The sequence below is a fragment of the Chiroxiphia lanceolata genome, chromosome 10 (assembly GCF_009829145.1).
Source record: "Chiroxiphia lanceolata isolate bChiLan1 chromosome 10, bChiLan1.pri, whole genome shotgun sequence".
In the NCBI taxonomy this organism is placed as follows: domain Eukaryota; kingdom Metazoa; phylum Chordata; class Aves; order Passeriformes; family Pipridae; genus Chiroxiphia; species Chiroxiphia lanceolata.
In genome coordinates, this window is record NC_045646.1 from 19,127,051 (window position 1) to 19,147,825 (window position 20,775).

Below are 20,775 nucleotides of genomic sequence, written 5' to 3' on the forward strand. Positions count from 1 at the left end.
GAAAATGTTTGGTACCCCAGGGCTAACTTCATACTAGTGACAGACTTTTTCCTCCAAAACTGCAGCCCTGTGGAAGGTTTCTGTGTTATAAGATACGAATGTAGGTAAAAAAATTTGCTGCCAAACCTTTTTGGGAAAAATGATAGTAGAACGGCAACACTGAGTTGTCTGATTTTAATTCCTTGATTTTCATGTCTTTAACTTTGCTGGCACTCCTTGTCCTGGACATGTAAGCTACTCCATGCTTTCTGAAATTTTAGGCACTAAATCCTTAAAATTCTCACATGCTGAGAAAAGAAAGTGAAACAGAAGAAGACTTCTAGTAATAAACCTTCAGCTAACTACAGTTATTTTTCTGGTACACGGTGTCATTCACAACAAGAAGCCACACACCCTGCCATTCTGAGGCCAGTGAGAGTAAACACAGCTAACACAGGACCTTACAGCTACATAAAAGTCCTACAACTTCTTTGAGATGTGTACAAAATTCACTTTAAATAACAGTAGATTTGCTTGACTTCGTTACCACTACCAAATGCTTTAGGAGTGGCCTATGGAACACTGTGATCATAAAACAGAGTCTGGAAACCACTTCTCTGAAATCAGGTGTAATTTTTATTTGTTACAGGGAAGCTTACAACTAGCTTCTCCAGTACCTAAATTATTTCCTATATTGAACTCTAGTGTCCAGTCTCTGGCCCAGAATACCAAAAAATAGGTTCAGTGCTGCAATGAGACAGACAATCAGTCCTGCAACTGGGAGAAATTTTCTCTGTACTGTAGAAAAATACTGAGTCCATCAACTAGTTCCTAGTTCCTCTAGTTGTCACTTGCTGAAGATGTCTAAGGACACAAAAAAGCTGTGCAGAAAATTTGGTCCCATCTCTGTCACAAGTAAGACCTTGGAAAACAGAAGACCACTGAGAAACATTTCTAGTTTGTGGAGATATTTTGTTTCTTAAAAATATTTCTCTCTCACTTACTTGACATTGCATTCATCTAAGCTATTTTATGATGTCTCTTTCTTCTGTCCCCTTTATTATACATCATACATGTGTATGGGACTGTTCAGTCTTATCAAAGGTAAGAGGTTTCTTTTCTCTACCCTCCCAGAGAGCAGGAATCCTGGCTGTGCTAAGGACAGAAAACAGTAAATCAAACCCAAGCAAAATCTTTATGGAAATGAGAAACAATTATGCTGCATAAGAGAATCCAGTAAAAGATAAAACATGAAGAGCAAGGTTTTCTTAAAATCTTCACTTATGTTGATACAATATTTCACATATTGAAAATAAGTTAAATGACAGAATCCTACTGCAGAGCTAGGAGGGCTCAAATCATTCCGTATCAAAAGTATTGAACTCCAGCAAATTCTGAAAAGCATCCCAATTTTAACTGTAAAAGATAAGTACGAATGTATTTTAATGATTAACAGAACACGTTTTCTTTTACTTCCATAATTTTCTTGTGCTCACTTTCTTAAGCATGTGTGTCAAACATTTAAGTCGTCAGATTATATGATAATAAATGGCATGCAATAACTGCACAGTACTCGAATTTCATCAAAACTTGGCCAACACAACTAAAAACAGCTAAACAAAGGAAGCATCCAGGGACAGATCGTAAGCAGAAGCTACTTGCTATAACCTTTGAAAACAATAGTGCACCACTAATTTATACCAGATGAGAATCCACAGGGAAGGAGCAATAGTGGTGGGAATTAAAATATATAACAAGTAACAAAACTGATGTAAGGTTTTGTGTATCCTCATGGAATCCTTCAGAAAACATGAGAAGGTGCTGAGCTTCCTGTCTGTGTTTTCTCCGACTCAGTGCCTGGGAGAGATACACATATAAATCCATCAGTGTACCATAGTTACAGACACTGACACAGTTTTTTAAGACTGGACTGTGCTGGGGCTTTATTAGTAAAATATGAAGTATTGAAGCCAATGTGATATGAGAAGACCCAGAAGCTCATTGAATTTTTGTTTTGTTTATACCAACAGTGAAGTAGTAAAAATACTCCTGAGCTGCTTTTGCCAGAGGTACTTTCAGCAGCCAGTGCAATACAGCACTTTTTCTGGGCTGCCTTCAGAGTATCAGTTGGAAACATAATACAAGTGCCTGTGAAAGTTTTTAGTGAGTATTTATGTCTATAAAATTAAAATTCATATTTCTGTGGATGTCCCAGAAACTGTGTTTCCAGTTATTTAGTTTGCCTGTGTCCTTTAGCAACAATCAACAGTTCTTGGATGCATTTCACAGCAGCATGGGAGCACTTTCTACAGGTTTTCCTTTCGGCTGGGAGGTGGCTACATGAGCTCACTGTGGCAAAGAAACTCGTCTTCCCTTCTCATGAACTACTCTACATGTTATTTATTTATAGTGGTCATCTCCTGAAGCTTTATTTCCATCAGTGATATTGAGAACAGTACAGACAATACTATTGTGTCTATTTCCACTCTACTACAAAATTCTCTCTCTTTAAACTTCCAACCATCTTACTAAAAGTTAATGGCATTTGCAAATCCAGTTTCTGTAGGATAAATTTATGAAAGCGTCACACCACAAAAAAAAAAAACCTCTTTAAGAAACTAAACATAAATATTTTTGTGCTCTCCTAGATCAGCAAAATAAAAAAAAAAAAATATTTGAGTAAGAATAGTAATTCGTAGAGGGTAAGCACTAGAGGCTGTGAGATATGCACATATCATGATCAGAATAAGTATTGAGAAAAGTGGTGGTTACCTGGATCTTTTTAAGAACAATTACAAGTCACCTTAGGAAGTACTAATATGAACTGTGGATCAACATAGGATTATTTTGCCTAATGACTAATTTGCCTCCGCTGTCTGTGTAAAATTTCAAGCTTTTATAATTGCATTTTGAGAGAAACATGATAGAATAAAAAATAAAAATAAAAAAATAAAAACTCCCATAATACTGGAATTTATAAGTGATGGAAAACAGAGTTTATCCCAAAGTTCTCAGGTCTTTGAATTTAAACCTCGTAAAAATGTGTGGGTTTTTCAATTTTCCCTTGCAATTTATGTGTTAGAATTGTCTCAGGTGTTTTCAGATTGAGTTAAATGAAAAGCAAAAATACACAGCAGATGAAAGGGATTGACATCAAAACCACCAGAGAGCTTTCTATGCTGTGAGCACAGAGCAATCACTCACAAGTTCCACTGAAGACCACTGAATGGTTCAGCCACAAAAATACAACCAAGCAGAAGAGACCAAAGCTAGTTTTCTCTGCCAGAATCCACTCCCTGTATGAGATACTCAGTAAATATGAAGTTCCCAGCAGTCCAAACGGACAAAGGAGCTGCAGCTGCCCCACACTTTTCACACAGTTTCTGGAAGACAAAGAGAATTGTGGCTGGCTCCAATCAGCAGGAAAAGCCTGGATTATAGGGCATTTCCTCTACAACCAAGATGAACACCAACCTCTGGCACTTGGTCTGGCCGGACTCTGATGCTTGTAATTAATTAAACTAATTTGTTCACAGTAAGCCTCCAGCCCTGCAGCAGTGAAGTTGAACAGGAAGCATGAGACACAACGAGATGCTTTCTGTTTTCACAGGATAGGGCTCAGGTGAGACATTCCTTTCTAATGACAGAACCCATGTTTAGTTTCTTTTTTCCCCCCTTTCTTGTGAAAGATGCTTCTCTTTTTCTAAGACATCCTAGGGAAAAAAAATCCCCAGTTTAAAGGACTATTTCACTCGTTCTTCAGAGCATCTTCTCAGAATGAGAAAAGCATAAGAGAGACTATAGGCAAAAGCAGCTTCACTAACTAAGGATAACAGTATTGACTTAGAATAGCAAGTGAACCTTGCTAGGTACCAAGATGGAGGATGAATGCTCAAAACCAGGAGGGAAGACACCAGCTAAAAGAAGGAAAGGAGGAGGAAAGGAGGAGGAAAGGAGGAGGAAAGGAGGAGGAAAGGAGGAGGAAAGGAGGAGGAAAGGAGGAGGAAAGGAGGAGGAAAGGAGGAGGAAAGGAGGAGGAAAGGAGGAGGAAAGGAGGAGGAAAGGAGGAGGAAAGGAGGAGGAAAGGAGGAGGAAAGGAGGAGGAAAGGAGGAGGAAAGGAGGAGGAAAGGAGGAGGAAAGGAGGAGGAAAGGAGGAGGAAAGGAGGAGGAAAGGAGGAGGAAAGGAGGAGGAAAGGAGGAGGAAAGGAGGAGGAAAGGAGGAGGAAAGGAGGAGGAAAGGAGGAGGAAAGGAGGAGGAAAGGAGGAGGAAAGGAGTCAGCTGGCAAGTGCCCTCAAGTGGCACTCGAAGAATAATTTTTTTCAGATCCTATGAGTGTATATTCCATAGCACTAACAATTACTTGTTGGGGACCACAATATACCAGTCAGTTCATTTCATATTTTTCAGGACAGTCTTAGCAAAGAGATGAACTGTACACAAAAACTGCTGCAGGTATCACAAAGCAAAAAAGTCAAATAATACAAAGAAGCTTCCAATATTTTTTAAAAGTATATGTCTGTATAAACACACATGAATATCAAAGCTGGGAATCTTGGACAGATTGAAGAAGAGATCATATAAGTCATTCAGCAATGTCAAGATCAGTCATTCCTGCTGTCAGGTTTGACAAAACTCACACTACAGGTTAAGACCAGGCAATTTATCAAAGTGTCTATCAGAAAATCATTATGATGGGGTCAGAAATTTCTCTGCAAACCATCATTATCACTTAGTGCATCAGTCAGCAACTCAAATGCTATCTGAAGCATCAGACACTGATAACATGGTATGGCAGGGCCTTCAACTAGCTGACCAGGAGGGTAGCTCTGAGCCATCAACTATTTCATGTTTCCTTCTGGTCCCCAAATATTTATACACCTTTACATTCCCAGTCACTCAGAAGGACCATTGCTCACAGCAGACAGACTGTAGCACTTATGTAAATTTGATACAACAACAGAGAAAATGGAAATAGGAGCTAAAATAATTGGGATCAACCTTTATATGCATAGTTAGAAGCAAATTGGGGAATGAATGTTTAATCCATGTTCTTCTGTTGTGGCATTAATCAGGGAAGGGATGGCAGTTATTCAGAAATTGCTTCTGCCCATCACTCACTGCTGCTGCTTTTGAAGCAAGAATTGAACTTTTCTGGCAACACTTGTAAACTCTGTCATGCCAATAATTGCTCCTACTGCTTGCTTAGACATTTGACATGGCAATTCCTGCTGTTGACCAGATACAAAGAAATGTAAGAGTTAATTAGCAGAGTGAGTGCAAGTAAAAGCTACCCTGTTCCTTGATGTAAAATGCTGCTGTGTTACCATTGTCGGATTCGTTCAAGCTACAGGAATTCATGACACTTTACCTTTAGATAATTAAAAATGTCACAGAGCACTGAAAAAAGCTGTTAACATGAGAGACCACAGATACACCACTTGGAATAAAGGAGTGAATATAATCTTTACAGACAGATCACATAAGGAATTCAAGCACATATACTTCATCCTTCAATTGGAAAAATATATACATTTTTTTTTAAGGGAACAAATGCCATCAAGTTGGCCTATCCAATTTTTTGTATGTAAATTTCTCAAAGCAATTAAAGAAGAAGGTAAATATCATTTTCTTCCTTTTTACAGATGGAGGAACAGGAGGCAATGTCACCTGCCAAATAACATGCAAGGTCTTAAGAGAGACTAAAAGAAAAATCAATGGGACTTCCTGGTCTCCTTCAAATTAATGGGAATCTCATGGACTTAAACAGGTCCAGCATTTCCCTGAGAACATATGAATCTCATATTCAGGACACTATGATGTTGAAGCATTGCACAAAAAAAAAAAAATCTTCCAGTGAGCTGCTAGCCATATGTAACCAACCATGGAAAGAAGATTAAGAATTAAATTAATACTCAAGGTTTAATCATACCAGCAGTCACTACTGTCACGTAACAGCAGCAGCACAAAGGGGAGAGGGAGCACAGCTGTAACTGGCAAACAAAAGGAGAAAACTGTCTTATTCGTAAGTAGATTAGTGAAAAATAAACCACTTAAACACCCAAAGCCTGCTTTATGAACTCAGGCACTTATTTACATTAATGCTGGATTCTTGCTGGTGTGAATTCTTTTCACTTGGGTTATTTAAATTTGAGGATCTCTACCATGAAGGGCAAACCACCAGGACAGATGCATTCAGAGGCTCTGCTTTTAAAACGATACATGGCTTACTGATTGGGGATTCACTAAATGATTAGGTAAATCTGAAAAAACTAAAGTTTTAAGAGAGAAGACTGAACCAAAGAGTTCAGTGTCACATGCTATTGATGGTCTTTGTCATACAAAAAATCTCACAGTGAAACACTGCTTCAGTTCATTCAATAAAATGATGGAATCTGATGTATTCTATAAAGGAAAAAGGCTTTTCATTCAACAAAAACTTTATAACCAGTTTAACACAAAACAGTATCAGTCTTAATACAGGTCGCAGTGAAAAATATTAGATCTGAATTGAGGTATTTTAGAATTACATTTTACATAGGTACAGAAAAGATTATAACTTGACCACCTTAAATACTTTCCTCACTGGAAACACAATCAAGGACCTTCCTTTCATGGAAAATCAGTAAATTTGACCTGAATCTGCAGGTTGGTGCTTTTGAGGATGGGAAACAGAGCAATAGTACATTCCTTACTGACTAGTGAGAACAGAAGTGAAATGAGAAATAGATCATAACTAGGAAGGAAAATTGGCTTTATTTCTGCAGGTGATGTCAAAGAAAGGCATAAAGAAATACTTTACCAATATTTTCACTGGAGAAGAGAAGTGTTTCTTTCCGTTAAATGATTGTAATGACAAGCTGTCTCTTGGAAGGTGTGGGCAATTGCATTCACTCTGAGCAGCAGTGAAGAGCCTGGAAGGCCTGGGAAAATTAAAAGGCAACAACGCCAGTCCCACCCAACACACACACACCTGCCCGAGGCTCTTTCAACTGTTTTCCTTCCCAGCTCCCTGTGGAATCACTGCCCAGGCACAGCCACACCAACACCAGGGGAAGAAAGAATGGGACCTGAAACACAATATTCTGGGAGCTGGACAAAAACTCTTGGTGGTTGCACAAGCCTCAAGCTCTAGAGTCAGACTAAATCCAGACTAAACATCCTATGTTATCCTATCTTGTGCTGCTACCGCCAGTGAGATGTGACACCCAGCTGTAAAGAACAAGGAAATGTAACTTCAGTAGTGAAAGGTGAGAGCATTTCAGTTTTCTTTCCAGCTCCTTGATTTCAGTTTCTCTTCCAAAGACTTCTACCATAAAAGCAAGTCCCTGCCAAAAGCCATTTCCAGCAGAAAAGTTTCAACCATTCCTGAAAATCCAATAGAGCAAATTCTACACACCTCCTTCCTGTTCTTCCAAAGTCATAGTAATTAGTTTTTATAAATTTGGAAGGATTGAATTTATAAGTTTTTGAATTTGCATTTTTACCCCATCACAGTATCACATAGATCTTCTCCATAATCCAGCCATTCCAGATATAGGATGCCCATTTTGCCTCATATAGCAGCAATGGACAGGAATGTGCATCTTTCTTCACTGAAAACTAATTGTGGTGTTAATTTTTACTTCCCCTCACACAAACACAATGCAAGGTAGGAGCAAGCCACACACACTTCATTCAGAAACTCAGAGTGCTAAAATAATTTTTACATATGTAAATTACCTTTAAATAAGAATGATGTGTTAGGAATTGGTGATGATTCTCCTTAGAGGTAAAGGTACAAGGATCAAGAGCAGATGTCACCCTCATGCAGGAATTAAAATGAATGATTGTGCATAAGCAAGATTCATTTGTAATTTTATAGAGCTTGACTGATACGAACATATGGTGATCACTATTACTGTGAACTGAACCAAAACTCAAAGTTTGGGAGAACTTAGTGGTGGAAGGAGTATAGGTACTGCTCTGACAAATGAGAAATCACACAACAGGTGGCTTGCTTACAAAAAGACTGCAGATGAGGCAAAACTTTATATGCTCTATTTTTTAAATACCAAATTTTTATTCAACAAACCCCACTAATGCCACTATTTTGACTGCCCAATTGACTTGTTCTTTTTTTGTATCCACACTCTATGATTCTTTAGAGGTGAAAAGGAAAATATTAGATTGACGATAAATTTCAGTAACCAGATGAAATAAAGAAAAAAAAATTAGATACGTTAATGTTAGTTTTTCCAAATCACTGATTCATATTGTTTAAAAACACTTCAGAGGAATAATTAAACTCTTAGTGCTTCTCTTTGAGGAAATGAAGTCTCCAAAATATAGGCATTAAATTATTACTTATGATTAACAGATCCAATAAATCAACTTAATGAAACATTAGGCATAATGGTCTCCCATATTTAGGCCTCAATCTGCTCAGTATCCACTAACTTGGTGCAGGAGGCTGGATCTGCCACTGCTGATGGAAATATTCTCATGTGTTTAGTGACTCAGACTGGGAGGTATTTGTTAGGTCAAACTCTACTGTTAATTTCATGCCAAAACCACATTTTGAACAATACATGAGTTCTGTCAAAATTAACTGTTATCAAAGATGAGAAGTAAGAGTAAAGGAAACTTAGGAGAAAGAGAATCTGTCCTTGAGATGGGGCAGGATTACAGAGGTGTTCTGATTTTTCATTCACTGTGCCAGCACTCTCATTTCCAGAGGCCAACTACAGCCTGATCAAAGGCACACAGAGGCTCCCACGATCTCATTCAGTCTTTTTAAATCAGGGTTCAGATAAGCACTATTAATACAAAGGAAAAAAAAAAAAAAGAAGAAGAAAAAAAAAAAGGAGCAGTCACCTCCTTTTCACTTAATTAGGTCATGATTATTCAGCCTTCACACAAGAAAATTCTTATTGCAGCAAAGAGAGTTTTCCTTCTATTAACCTCCTCCATTCCTTCTGAGTTGTGCATTCAAGTTGAATGTAAATTGCTTGTATTCCTCAATGTCACAAGCTATTACAGAGACAGCAAAGCAGGCAGGATTAAAAGATGTCTGTGATTAGACTATCTGGAAGAATAATTTATAAGACTACTACATCAGCCTTCATAGTTAGAAGGGGAATGCCTGCCACTATCTGCCTAAGGTTAGGAAATCACGTTATTCAATGCTTGTCCATTATACAGGCTTACACTTTTCCTGAGGCATCAGAAGATAAACCAGATAGACCACTGGTGTAATGAAACAAAACAGTTTACATTTTCTTTTAGAAAGGAGAAATTATTTTGCTGTTCATCCTATTACTTCAGAGTCAAAATGCCAACTCTCACTTCCCTTTACAGTTAGATTTATAAATTCTCCTCTTTGCTTTTTGGATTCAAAATGAGAAATACTTCCAGGCAGCGTTTTCACACCGGCCCAGTTTTCAAACACTTTGGGGTGGGAGGCTAATCAAACCTCAGAAATGAACAAAGGAGCTCTGCCACCGGTCACTTCCAGCAGAAAAGTAACCCTGGCAATTTTTGAAGTAATGGATTATCAGAGAGCATACTGAAAGTCTGTCTATGAACACAGTCTGAAAAAAAAACTTTTTGTATTACCATATTTTTTAAGATGATTCAAAGCCCACTAAAGTCAATAGAAAGATCTGCATTGATTTTAGGAGGGTTTGAATCATGCCTAAAATTGCTCTTTCATTACACTTTCATCCAACGCAGTAAAATGAATCCTACAAATCAATATATTCCTATAAACACAGCAGTACAAGAACAAATTATAAAAAGTTATAACACTGATATAACCAGGATTTGTACACATAAGCAACAAAAACATTACTTCTTCCTGGGGTTAATTATCTTTGCACAGTTCAAAAAGGTAATCACCTTAAATTACATTGGTCCCGCTAATGCTTTCTTGAGTAATTCTGACATTTTAAGGTTGGAAATTTATGGATAGTAATTAATGTATGAAATAGTTGCAGCAAAATTAAATTACTCAACGTTTTCCACTTCCTCCAAAACACAACATCTTGCACATAATTTATTAGATGAATAAACATTTTGTCAAAATTAAGAATAAGATGCTTTCCCCATTATTTTTGCAGAAATTTTGCATTTCTGTATAGAACTATTTACAAAGAGAAATTATCTGTCTTTGGGCTTCAATGAGCTTTCGGTGGTACTTGTCATATGCGTTGGGATAGGTGAGTTTAGATTAAGTTGCCTGTGGGCTGAATTGACTCAAACTGATGGTGAATATAAGAAGATGCACCTTCCTACATTTTCTTTCTGAAGGAAGACTATATGTAGACACTTCTTGTGACCTACAACCTATTCACTTTTGTCTGTGTCAGTTTTTTGATAGTTTTGTTTCTTTAAATACTTATTTGTTGAAAACAGAATAATGCCTCAATGGGGAATAATAAACAAACTTGGTGATCTAAATGCAAAACATTGGTGGGAAGGGCAAGCAGGCAACCAGATCACTTTGAAAAGAGAGGCTACTTTTAATTTGCAAGTGTAATATCCTCAGGAATTTCTGCAATCCATTAGGTCAAAGCAGTGCATTGATCTCCTTTACAACTGTGCAAATACCTGTCCCTCTTCTTGCCCACTTCCAGTTTAACAGCAGCTCTGGTGCTTGGCTTTTCTACCAAAGTCTAGTTCTGCCTACATGAAAAAAAATCAAACTGACATCTCAGGTCATCCAAGAGGGAAACCATTGGCAGGAAGTTCTGATGTCCTTGAAGCACTGAAATAGTGTAGAAATAAACAGTACCCAAACTGCAGCTACTACATGAAAATTTGTTATAAGAAACTGTCCTCTTAAACCAAACTCAGTATATTCTTGATTCTTGAGGTACAAGAGTTATTCTGAAAAGTAATCAAAATCACAGCACACAAAATAAAATAAAAAAGTGTAGAAAATCACAACAGGCTGAACTTGAGAAACATTAATAAAATATCACTTTGTTAATAAACATGTCATGCAGAGCTTTGATGATCATCCTGCAGTGGCCTTTCTCTAACAGTTCCTTCATTAACATCAACGTTAATGACAGAAGGAAGAAAGAGCTTTGTTTACACTGGCTTTTAAAATGGCATTTGAAAAGTGTTTAAGTTTTTGGTACCTAAAAGGGGCTCCAAGAGACCTGGAGAGGGACTTTTGACAAAGATATCTAGTAATAGGACAAGGGGAGTTGGCTTTAAACTGAAAGAGAGTAGGTTTAGATTAGATATTAGGAAGAAGTTCTCCACTGTGAGGGTGGTGAGACATGGGCACAGGTTGCTCAGAGAAGCTGTGGATGCCCCGTCCCTGGAAGTGTCCAAGGCCAGGCTGGATGAGGCTTTGAGCAACTTGATCCAGTGAAAGGTGTTCCTGCCCATGGCAGGGGGATGAGAACTAACTGATCTTTAAGGTCCTTTCCAACCCAAACCATTCTATAATTCTATGACAATTGTTTTTGACAGTCTCAGTAGGCACACATGAATTCTCAAACCATGCCTAAACTCCACATCTAAAATCCAGAAACAATTTCCCCATACCAGTTTCAATATGACAGAGGCAGAACTACTAACAAGAGTCCACATAGCAGCCAGAGTCAGCTGTACCTTTTCCTTAATTAGCCATATAATGACCCAGCCTGGTCTTTTCCACAGTGATTGGTCAAATATATTGATAGCCATTTCAAATGGCACTCAGGTGAGTGTTTTCCTAACTTTATATCAATCCACATAGAAGGACAAAATGTCTTACTCACGTCAACTATAGTGGTGGGTATCAAAACAATTTGTCATTCTTAAGACAAATTTTTGTACTTTACTGATATTGAGAACATTGGGATAAGGAAGCTCTGAAGTGTTTATCATTCAGGTAATATTTATTTCATCCTATCAAAGTCATACAGAGGTAGGCTCAAGTGCAACAAAACGAATACCTGATATAACTTGATGCGTATTGTGAGGATAACTTTTTAGTAGGGCTTTTTTGTAATGAGACACCATAGGTTCAGTTGCAGATTCCTGGAGGAATACATGGAATCAATTTCTAGGTGCCTCTGCTCCTGCATCGTGCAGGAAGATTCTTGTTGGGACTGTGGATGCCACAGATCCCCACATGCTCTAACACACTAACCTACATTTGGGAGATTCTCTTTTGGAGAACTGCTTCTCAGATAAATTCCCAAAGAGGAAACCCCGAGGTTTTGGCACTGTTACACCAACTCCAGCTTCAGCAATGCTGTTTCTTCTGCAATTTCTACAATACTTCAAAATTAATTTAGAAATTCACCCTGTGGGAGCTCTCAGAGTTCAAATATTTAAAGTGCCACAAAACAGCACCCTCAAAAGAAATGAAATACAGCGTTTAAAGCCAATAATATAGAACAGGAAAACAAAACCTACATCCATACATATAACCAGTGACTTCCCCTGCTAGACAGCCTGGAAAAACTTAACTAGCACCAGGCAACACCAGCTCATTACCATCTGTTTGGTCTTTGTTTCTGTTTCAAGGCCCAGACACACCATTCTCATGGATGCCCCCGATCCAGTCTGCACTGCACAGCACTTCCCACTTCTCCATATTGATTCATTCCAAACCCCTCACACACAAACATCTTTCCCCACATCCAGTAATGTCATTACTTATCATGTTCTGGTAAGAAATAAACGCTCAGTTATTTCTTTGTAACTCAAAAAGCAGTTATCTTTAATTACATAGATCTCAGGGATAACTTCTTGAGCAGATGTGACACTTTAAAGTAGGAAATTTATGGATAGAAATTAATGCTGTATGAAACAATTGCAACCAAACTTAGCCCTCTACTATATGCTAAATAATAATATGACAATGACAGTGGGGAATTGAATCACATAACATTTCTTTCAAAGAATAGCCACCTTCTCTTTCCCCACACACACCATCCTGCTATTCTCTAACCACTCTCTCCCTCTGCATGATGCAGTTTCCCAAGGACTGTATTGTTGTATCTGCTCCTGGAAAATTCTATTAAAAAAAATGAGAAATTTATCAGGTATTTATTGCTCCCGTAAATGTATACAAAATAGATAATATATTTGTTTTTGCTGTCTTCCAAAATGCAAGATAGAATCTGCACAAGCTCGTGACTCCTTCCCATTAAAATCTTTTACTTTGTAAATTGATAGTGAAGACATTTTAGCATGCCTCTTTCATGGGAGAAAATTTAATTCCTTTACACTTTTATATCCCAGTTTAAAAAGCATTTCTTGATATATAGCCCTGACATGAACTGTATAGTCATTCAGCTTTATAGCTGAACCATGAGACTGCTATGCAGGAAATGATTCTTAAACTGGCCTATTTTTGAACTATGCTTGTATTTAAGCAAATTTAACTGTATATAATAGCAAGGAGATAAATGTTGAGAGTGAGGGAAAAAAATTAAAAAATGAGAAGGATTTTAAAAAAACAGTAAACAGTGGTAATTGCACATGTGTTCAGAAATTATCTCTGTAAGGATGAATTATAAAGTTGACTGTGAAAAATGAAGAATTATAAATGCAGCAACTGAACAGGTGTCGCAAGTTTATAAGGAAATCTCATAAACGTTTCCATAAAAATTCAGTAGTCCATTGTATGTAAGAGAAAAAAATTATATGTCATAGAGAGCTGTATTCTTGCCATTTAATTATTGGACAGCAGTGCAGTCTTCTCAGGCCAGCTTTCAGATCTCAGATTGTAATGGCCAGCAAGAGAGAGGAGTTCTTTCTCCATTGTATTTAAGAGATTTCACATGATAACCAAAGGAAATTAGAAAGCATGGTATTTTCATGAAACCACTTTTCAACTACCTGTGTTGCAGCATATTCACAGTACTGCAAAGTTACTACCAAGACAAGTAAAATGAACACAGCATCAGAACTTAACTGGAAATTGAAAATTGGAAAGATCCACGCCTCAGTTGCTGAACAAGTAAAAATACACAAAATGAGTTTGTGTTCTGAAAGCCACTGGAATAACAGACAGTGTTTGTAAAGTGTATGGAAGATTCACTGACCTCAGAACAAGGTGAGACCAGTACATTTGACAATCCCACCAAAATGCAACAGAGCCATTACACCAGTTCACAGTGAGAAAGTCCAGTAAATCAGCTTTCCTTAAACCTTGCTAAAGCAGAGGTCCAGCAAAGCACTCTTCATATGATTTGACTGAAGACAACCACTGAAAGCAACAGTTAAAAGGTGTTCTTTACCTAAAGTTCAGGTGAAGGTTTAAGCATATTTTGATTGCTGAAGTTGCTCTTTAGGGTATTGACACGCCTCATTTCAGACAGGTTTTAAAAACTATAACTCCATGTGTTCTGCTTATACTTTGTGGTGGTTGCATACCAGGATCCCCCTGTGTACCATGCACATTCATTCCATGTTCTGCACAGAAAGTGGGCACAACAAAAAGACACTAATATTTGGCTTATTTGGTTACATGACAAGATAAAAGGAAAGGAGAAGAAAACAGTAAGAATCAAGAGCTACTCAGTCAATGCATTGATGTGGGCTAAGATGTGAACTTAGGCAAGACTCTGTGGTTAAAAAGAAATCTAGTGTGCTAAGTCAGATGCCCTCCACCTTTTTATTAAAGTTACAGAACCAGAAAGAGTTTTGAGCTTTGAAAGTGAAGCTTTCTTGAACATAAGTTAGAACTAATTTCTGGAGAAAATAGAAATGTTTGAAAAGGCTTTACTCCTGGAGTAATATGTCTCTTTCCTTTCAGGGACTTCTAGGGTGACAATAGTCTCTGCACAAACCTCACTAAAATCCTCTAAATCCAAGACTATTCAAACTGTGGGACTATCTCACTGATGTTCTCAGCAAAGCCCTGGTCTTCCTGCTGGCTGTTTTCCTCACTCCTCTATGGTTCCTGAGAAAAACAAACTCCTTATCCCTCCTGAGTAGTCTACTTGATCCAGCTTACAGCAGCCAGCACAAGGCAAACAGGTAGCCCACCCTTTACTGCTCATCTACAGCCCAGTAAGGGAACGTGATACAACTGACTCTCACACGTGCAAATTCAAGAAAATACAAACACAGCAGGAGTTCACTGGAGTGAACATGTTGGATACGTGGCCTCCATCTTTGTAAAAAAATGTGTTCTGAAATGGAGGACATGATACAGTTTTAGAAACAGAATTTCCTGATACAGTCTGTGTTAGTGACAGGCTTAATAAATCTGACGGCTCGGGACATACTCTCTAGTCCCATATATAAAAATCATGCTGACAATTTTCAAAGCTACCTAGAAAACTTGGGTACCCTGTCCAAATTTCCCAGAATCACAGAATAGGGGAGTTTGGAAAGGACTTTCAGAAACCATCTAGTACAACCCTCCTGCTCAAGCAGGGTCAGCTGCAGCAAGTTTCTCAACACCTTGTCCAGTCGTGTTTTGAATACCTCCAAGAATGGACACTCCACAACCTCTCTGGGCAACCTGCTTCATGTTCAATCACCACTGCAGTAAAAATGTGGCTTTTTTTATGTTCAGACAGAATTTCCTGTGTTTTGGTGTGTGCCTGTTGACTCTCACCTTGTCACTGGGCATCACTGAGAACAGTTTAGTTCCATCTTTTACACATCCTTCCACCAGAATACCTGTAAAAAATTATGAGATTCCCCTCTGAGCCTTCTTTTCCAGGCTAAACCATGTCAGCTATCTCAGCTTCTTTTCATATGAGAAGCTTTCTAGCCACCTTGACTTACAAAAGGACATTTGGGAAAAGACTCTGGTCTGGAGACTATTCATTTTGGTGCAATGCAAGCTAAAACATTTTGTGCTTTTCACCACAAGAACAGCTGTACAATATTTGCTGCCTCAATTCCTTCAGTGCTCCAATTAGAGACTGCATAGATCCTGAGCTGGAATGTGTGGAAATGGGAAATGGTCGGGATATAAAAGATTACCAATCCCCTTTAATTTATGCTTTCAAATGCTTAACACAGAGCTATAATTGCAATTTTAATCACATGTGTTCTGTGTGTGCATTGAATACCGAGGTCTCCATGTGTCAACTAGCACCCAGTAAAGCTGCAGGGATTTTTTTTCCACTTTAATATATTCATGTTAACATGTAAAAAGATCCATTTTAAAGGCTCTGAAAAAAATAGTAAGTGACAGCTTCAACTATAACTGTCAAAAACAAGTGGATATAAAATTCCAGCTTGCCACTAATGGCAGGGTACTTTTTTGTTTTGCCTTCAAACACTTCAAAAACAACCTGCTCAAGGTGGGTGGCAAACTGCTATTTTATGCCCTATGGATAAGTGTCACCAGCGATGCCACCAGATTAGCTAAGCAGGTCTGCTGAGAAGAGCTAAAAGTGAATGCAAATAGCACTAGGTTTTTGAGATGGCTTTTTTCTTGATTTTATGTCTTTTTTATGTTGTCACTTATAGCAGGAACAAGACTTACTTTACACAGCAATTTTTCTGTTTGATGAAATCTTATTTCGAATGTTTTAAACCTTCAAATACCTGAAGTGTTCTGCACTTCTTGTTTCAATTTCAGACATATTTTCTTTTATTGTAGTGTGGTGGCACTTTTGTCACCGTTATTTAAATAAAATGGAAGAAATCACAGGGTAAAACACTGTTTTCTGGGACTAAGGGTTGCAGAGGCTGATCCTAAGCTGTTTCAAAACTGACACTTTCTCACTTGCTGTGGAAACACTGAGTTGAACACATCCATAACCTTGAAAGGGTCTCAGCTACGTTTAGGCTTAAAACACCAACATCTAAAATGGATACAAGTGTTGTCAGGACCTAGAATATGTTCAGTTGGAGAAGGTCAGTAGCATTTCACCATTAACCTCTCCCTTTCTTAAAATATACACAACAGCCTCACATATAACATAAGCCAGCCTTAAAGAAAAGGATGTGATCAGGAGATACGATTCACCCCAACAATAGTAGCAAAATTTCACTGAAGATAATGAAACTTGATGATTGTAAATCCCTTTGGGATATCAGAATCTCATCCAGTATTTCTTTACAAGTCTTATGTTACAGCCCAAAATGAATAAAGAAATAAGATTTAAATCAGCAGTATAAAAAAAAAAAACAAAACCAACCAACCAACCAACCAAAAACAAATCACATATTCAGAAAATTTAATCTTTAAAATGGAAAAAAATATTATTTTATTTAAAGACATCAATAATTTATCTAGCAATATTTTCCAGCAAGTATTAACCATGAATATTTAATGTGTACATGTGAGCAATTTATAAACAGAAACAAAAATGAAAATGTTTAAACTATACTGGATATGCTCCTATAAAGATTCAAATTGAATCATATCATCAAACCAATAGTAAATTCAGGAGCTAGAAGCCTACTCTTTATGAAATTGCTCTCCAGCTAGTAGAGCTTGTAAGTGTATTTTTATTCAAGTGCATAGTTTTATCTACGCAAAATATTTTGCATCTGTATCAATTTCAATTTAATTTCTTCAGGAAATATTTTGAGATCTGGGCTCCTCTTCTCCCCATACAAGAGGGAGGGACATAAATGAATAGCTCAGATTTGTGATCCAAAATAAACTACTTCAACAAAAATCTGTTTTACTAAAGCATTCCAGAGGCCCTTTTTCCATCCCAACTGGCAATGTCATTATCTGTCTCCTAGGGCAGTACCGCCAGGCAGAAATGAAAATATAAATGGATCAACTAACCTGACATTTTGTTTAAAATTATTTGGAAGTTCCTACACAAGGTGCTTCTTACACAGGTCATCTTTGGAGGAGCTGATTTCCAGCTGTGAGCAGTATTAGAGATGAACCCAGCATCTGCCTGCCTGCTCCTGGAAAAGCTATGCTGGAGTAAACTCAGAACTAGTCAACTGTGATTAACTCCATCCAGCCCATTTAATCTCACAATAGCAGCCACATCTAGTTTTTAATTAAAATCTGCTTTCAGCATCTCTGTTACCTGAAGCTCGATTACCTCTGCCCCATCTCCTCTCTGCTGTTCACACTCAGCTCCTTCTCTGCTCCATACAAGAAGAGAAGTAGTAGAAATATCATTCCTGGTGGTTCTCTTTACTGGTAGCCTTGTCTCACTGGGCTCCAACTCATAATCCTTGTGTGTTTCTCACTTCCTTCCCCTCAAGGGAACAGAAAATCTCCCAACCCAGTGTAAATTACTGTTTACAGCTAAGTCTGTGCTGCTGAATGTGATGACATTTCTATCATTAGCTTTACCTGAGTTTTACAGTAAATCAGTCTTTACATTTCTTTGAGCGTAACCGTAGAACTAAAGAGACAAATTCATTTATACAACAGTACAGTCCTCAATTTTCTGCTCCTTTTAGCTCAAGGTCAATCAATAGCAGGGCCTCATTCCCCAGTTTTGGCAATGCCAGGACACGCTCCTCTAGGGTTATCATTAACTTTACTGCTCTGACAACAAGCTCACATGCTCACACTTCACTGTTTGGACTTCAAGATGAACCCTGAGCTGAAGTGCTGCCAGCAGAGAAATCAGTGCCAAAAATCATTTTGCCCACAAAACCTCTCTCAGTCTCCAGGAGCAGAAAGGAAGTATTTTGCAGAGAATGGCTTCCCAAGATAAAAAGTGGAGTTATCCGTGTCATTACTCTCTACATGACTCCTCCTGAGTGCACTCCTTGAAACACAGCTGCAAATACCACAGCTTAGGAAAGACAAAGAATGTCTCAGCCAGTGTTGGTGGAGGACTAGCAGATCAAGAAGCAACTGTGTGGAAGTCAGGAGGATTAGCTACTGTCTTTGAGGAGAGGGTGGGTAAAAGGAAGATGTGCTCTGTGCTATCCTAGCAGCTGAACTCCCCACCACCTCTGTGTCATGCTGGGGGAAGTGACTGGGAGATTTGTGTCTCAAATGTTCAGATCTTCTAGAAAAGAAATTTCTTTTATATTGCTATTATATTGCTCAAAAGATCAAAGTTATTTCTTCTTTGTTCTCTTCCCTGTTCTGGAGCCTAATTTCATTTCTGCTTTCAGGTAAAAGAGACTCATGATCACAGTATGTGCATAAATGTGTCTCTGTGCCTGTCTTTTGGTAGGTCTGTTCAAGCTTTCTATGTGTCTGTAAGTTTTGAGCACACTATTTCATTTCAACAAACACTAGAGGCATCAACTGTGAGGCACAAACATACAATGAATCAGGCTTATGAATCCTTCTGCTCTCAGATGACTGATTTCTCTTTGTTTTGGGGGGAATAGTAGGTAGTATTTCTTTTTATCTGTGCTGGTTTTCCTCCTTAGTCATACCCATCAGATTTGCTTTCAAATTCTGAGCACACCGACCACACCAGGCAGGGTAGCTTACTGTAAAGAAAAAAATGCCTAAGGAAGCAGGGAGGAGAACAGGAAAACTCCCTCTGAAAAACAGGGAAATTCCCTGGGTTGCACAAGTTGTGGTCAGGAGCAACAGTGCTGAGCAGGTCACTGCAGGTGTTGCCAACACTGCTAGAGTCACCAGGAAGGTAGAGCAGTGGGGCAGCTGGCAGTGCTTGCTGACACTTCACCAACTTCCCAGAAGAATATTCAGAGCACGAAGCCAATTTCTCAAAAGAAACTTAAATTGCATCATTTACAAGGCTAGTCAGGATGCTTTCCCACCATGGAGCCTCGAAGGGCTCCAGAATTAATCCTGCCTGAATTCCCAATCCTGTCTCATCTTTCTTATTCTGATTCAGCACTATGTCCCTATGCCAGCATCCTTGGCCAGAAAAGCCAAGATTCACTCACAAATATTTCCCTACTCTTTTCCCCTTCCAACTCTGAACTCAAGTCAGGAAACAGGCCTGATTCTGGTGCTGACCTCACTGCAGTAAATCTGAGTTAACTTCTGTCACCACCACACCTTTGGGAGGGAATGGAGATTCACACTGAGATGATGCAGAACAAAAGCCAGGTTCTTTGTTGCACTAGTTCATCCCATTAACTTCAATGGGACTTACAGCTGTATTAAGAACTATCCAATATAAGTGTGAGGAGACCATCAAGTCACAAGCACTTTTATATTTATATCACTCTTAACCAAAAGGGGATTGGTTTCACCAAAAATAAGTTTAAAGAGGAGAGATATTGTCTGCTTCATTCAGGTTGCCATAACTATCAGGGTTATATGTGTCTGATGGGTTCAGACACCTGACAGGGGATGCAAGAAAAGATGGTGCCACAGTTCCTGAGTGGATGTGGGAGAGAGAAAGGGAGATCTCAACCCTTCTTTTTATTGAAAGTTGAGATGCAGTAAAAATATCCAGAAGAACAGTTGCATATCCATTTAGAAAGTGGAAAGGTCTTGGGACACATTACCAATTTATCACATAGATTTAGATTGACTTTCTTAGAAAACCTGTATTCATTTTTCTAATCAACTGAAAATACACAATAGCCCCCCCAAGATTCTAAGGTAGAATTTTAAATCAAAGATTTTATTAGTTGGCCAACACATTTTGTTACTTAAGAAAACCCAAGAGGCAGTGGCTAATGGTCCTTGCTTCATAAATAGAATGCTTAACCTGGGGAAAATATTTATCCTTGAAAAATTGGTCACATGCACCCATAGATTATGAGGACAGAAGACACCACTAAACTCTTCATGTCTAACCACTTGTAACAAAGAACAGACATGTTTACATCCTTATTTCTGTACTAACCCTCAAGAAATGACTACAGAGCACCTTTCAAAAAGACAAAAACCATTATTTCTATTCAAACTATTAGTTTGGAAGGCAGTCTAATTATTGCAGTCTAGAGAGAGATATTTGGAGACCACAAAATA